At 35.4% G+C, this 3,721-nt stretch overlaps 2 protein-coding genes across 3 annotated transcripts in view; both read right to left on the bottom strand.

Annotated features, from left to right (window-relative positions):
• LOC103145014 (claudin-4-like) overlaps positions 1-3,721 on the bottom strand; it is a 129,574-nt gene that overhangs the window by 80,216 nt on the left and 45,637 nt on the right. The gene's annotated exons all lie outside the window — the stretch shown is intronic.
• Positions 1-3,721, bottom strand: part of LOC103144968 (claudin-4-like) — a 104,374-nt gene that overhangs the window by 67,546 nt on the left and 33,107 nt on the right. The window lies entirely within an intron of this gene.

Genomic DNA, 3,721 nt, shown 5'->3' with positions numbered 1-3,721 from the left:
CCAAGCATGATTTAATGTTACACAATACAGTTTCAGGAAGTTGCTCAAAGTCTAAACTGGTGTTGTTGTGCATTTAAGGTGTAAAGTATTTGAGTCCATTAGAACCAGAACCTTGACATTCTCTATTGCTGAGTGTTGCTGCAAACATCAGAGGAGAGTTGACCACAGCTGCAGCGCTCACCATAGCAGTGTTTAATGGAAAACCTCTCTACCTGTGGTAAAACCAAACCGCACATCAAACGGTTGGAGCGACGTGGCAGAGAAACGAGACTTTAGATCAGAGATGTGATGACAGCTGCTTGATTTCTTTGTGCCATGAGGCTCAAAATGTCTGTTTGCATTCCTGCATCTGGTAACAGAGTAAAGAACCTCTGAGTTATTTTTGACCAGGACTTATTTAAATCTAATATTAAACTGGTTTCTTTGATTTTCTAATTTCTGGGTTAAAATTAAAGATATCCAGTCCAGGAGAGACGTAGAAAACAGTCCATGCATTTGTTACTTCAAGGCTGGAACTTGTTTACTGACAGAAAGTCCATAAAATACAGTTAAAATCCTTCATCTGATCCAGAACGCTGCAGCAGGAGTTCTGGTTAAAATTAAAACCACCATATTTGTTGCAGTTTTGCTCCATGGTTCGGTCCAACACTTCAGAAAAACATCTAACAGAAAACAGAGCAGCTCGTTTTGCTCTCATTGTTCCAAATACATAATTATTATCAGAATGCACAAAGCTTTAGGTTGGTCCCTCGTTAAAAATAAGGCAGAAATGATCCTCTTTTTTTCTTCTTCTTTTAAAAATATTGTAGTATCTAACATGCTGTAATATAAGGTTTTCTTTAAAAATGACTTTAAAAAATTACATTTTTCTTCGTTTTTTTTAATAAATTGACTTGAGATAATATATTGTGAATTGGTGCAAAAGAACTAAACTGAATGGAAAGTAATTAGTTTTGTCTCCTGATGTGTCTGTAATTGCTGCCTGCCGAAAAACAATGACACAACATCTGTATAATAAAAAATGTACAAATGACAAAAGAAAAGCTAAATTTTGGTCTCAAAAGGTTCATTTTGTGCACATTAGTGATCGATTTCTTATACATTAGACTCCAACAATTCTTCTTTTTTCAGCTAAATCAGTTTTTCTTAACTTTAAAAACAAAAAGATAAAAATAAATGTCTTACCTTTCTGTCGTTCTGCAGGTTCTTCTGTTTGTTGTGACTTTAAGCCAAGTGGAAACTGAAATGGTTCTGTAGACGTGCTTGTTGCTTCACCACAGAAGTTCTGCTTGATTTTTGCACATCATCTGTGGTTTTATGCATCCAGCAAATGAAAAATTTGTGGTTATTTAAGCCAAAGGTCACACGATGTAACTTTTGACACCTTTAGCAAATGTTTAGTGGAAATATTTGATTTTGTCTTCAATAAATAACACTCAAACTCATCTAAATACTCTAAAGCTGGTTTTGAGCATGGATAAGACAAAAGTGATGGTTTTCTCTCAATCTATCAGAGATCCCTCTATTCCTTCCCTCTGCTCTCGGTGCACAAATAGTTTGTCAATAATTATAAATATCTAGATTTTATCTTGGGCAAAGAGCTTATTTTGAAAAAAAAAAAGGCACATTGGAGTTTTTCTACAACACTGAAAATGAAGATTGGGTTTTATTATCACAATGGATCCTGTTCTATTAATTTTAACTCGTTTTGGATAAATCTGACCAGGTTGACTGAGAACCTTCCTATATAATATCATTGCCTTAATTTAACCCCTTAACTCATGGGACCAAAATCACCAAACACGGCTGAAAAGGCATACCCAAATTAAATCAGCTGCTGTTCTTGAACAATTTGGAGTACATGCAACAGCTTGGTCTCTTTATGAAGAAGACAAGCTAAATTTTCCATTTTTGTAGTCAAAAATACTCTAACTGTAGGTGGTTTGTAGCTATTATGTTTGAAACACACAAAAAATTGAATTTTGCTTGAAATTTTTATTTTTTTTATTTCTTGTAAATACAAATTGAGTGTTGAAGGTACGGACTGGAAAATACAATAAATCTGTTGAATAGAGTATTCTGCTCGTGGATTTCATTAATAATCAAAAATAGCACAAAAAATAAATGTCATTTTGGACATTTATTTATGAGGATGTACAGGTGATTGTCCAAGTGTGCCATCTGGAGTCTCCAAACGGCACACTTGGACAATACTGTCCCTCCTCAGTGCTTCAACACTGGGGAGTCACATCCTCAGTGTGGACTGAGTATTGCCGTCATCGAACCCCCCCACCTCAACCCTGCACATTTGCAGTACGATGACTTACAGTTTCCCTTTCTGACAACAATCTCCTGCTGATAGCCCTCAGTCTCAAAGCGCATGGCAGCGCTACGTGTCAGTAGCTGCCAAAAATCAGCCTGTTCATGCAGTGATAGTGGAGACTCTGTGAAATGGAGCTTTATGTGGTTATGTTCATGTGGTCGTAGCTTCACAAAGGATGTTCAAACCGGTCTGTGCATTGGCACATCATCTCTGGTTTCATGTTTCCAGCAAATGAACAGCTTGTGGTTATTTAAGCTAAAAGTCACAGGATGTAACTTTTAACACCTTTAGCAAATGTCTGGGGGAAAGGTTTTATGTTGCCCACACCTGGTCCATAGCAGCAATTATTATTAAAAATTAAATACATCCACACTATTCAGATTTTTAGAATTTAATTCTCTAAAAATAAACTTGTCTTTTGTGGTTTTACATGTTTGATTCTCTTTTCAAACACATCAGGATCTGACAAAGCTTTAATAATTTATATTAGCCAGTGTACTAAATAAGAAATTAAACAACTCAGTAAATGTTTTATCAATGTTTTATCAATGTTTTATCAATCAAAGCAAAGCAAAATCACAAACATATCTGATTGGCAGATTTATGAACAGAAATCATGAAAGAAATTACAGAAACATAAAATGGATGAAATAATGAAACAAAATTCTCATCTAGGTTCTTGTTGAACTTCTAGATATGATGAAAAAAAGACAGTTTTTTTTGTAAAAACAAATAAAGTTATGGCAACCCTGACCGACCTCTTCATAAGACTTTCAGGAAAAAAGTGTCTTCAGTCAGAGGCTTCTTCAGAGTCGCTGTAATACAGACTGCTGCAGGAGCTCTTTCCTGCCAACAGTCACCACTAACTCTTTTAAGAATCTGAATTAATGAGTTACAACATTTAATTTCCCTTTGGGATCAATTTCTAACTTAATTTATGTCAGGCAACTGCATGAAAATATCTCCGTGAAATCTCATTTTTTCTGCTTACAAGAAAGTTTTGTGCAGCCGCAGCAACAGTGCCACCTGGTGGCAGCTAGCATGTACTGACACTGAACCAGAGGTGACAGTATGTGTATGTTGTTTCCTTTATTAGTTTTTATTAAGAGTTTGCATCTTTCCTTAACACATTGATGAAACTCCAAAAAGGCAAAAGGGGAAAAAACAAAAAAACAAAAAACAGAATAAAGACAAAGACCCTAAAGAGTTAAAAACACTTTCATCTCAGCTTGTTTACATGAAAAATAAACATATTTTCTAAGCTGCATCTTAACGATTTTGTTCCTGGGATCTAAATATAATCTGCCTCCCTAAAAACATGCAGAGGAAAAAGGCCAATTATGTCGCCAATAGATCAGCTTAAAGCTGTAGAGTGTTAATAATCCAGTCCTGCTGTTA

Source organism: Poecilia formosa, unplaced genomic scaffold, assembly GCF_000485575.1.
Source record: "Poecilia formosa unplaced genomic scaffold, Poecilia_formosa-5.1.2 Scaffold134, whole genome shotgun sequence".
NCBI lineage: Eukaryota > Metazoa > Chordata > Actinopteri > Cyprinodontiformes > Poeciliidae > Poecilia > Poecilia formosa.
The sequence above is the reverse complement of the archived record's forward strand: the minus strand, read 5'-3'. Positions and strand labels throughout refer to the sequence as shown.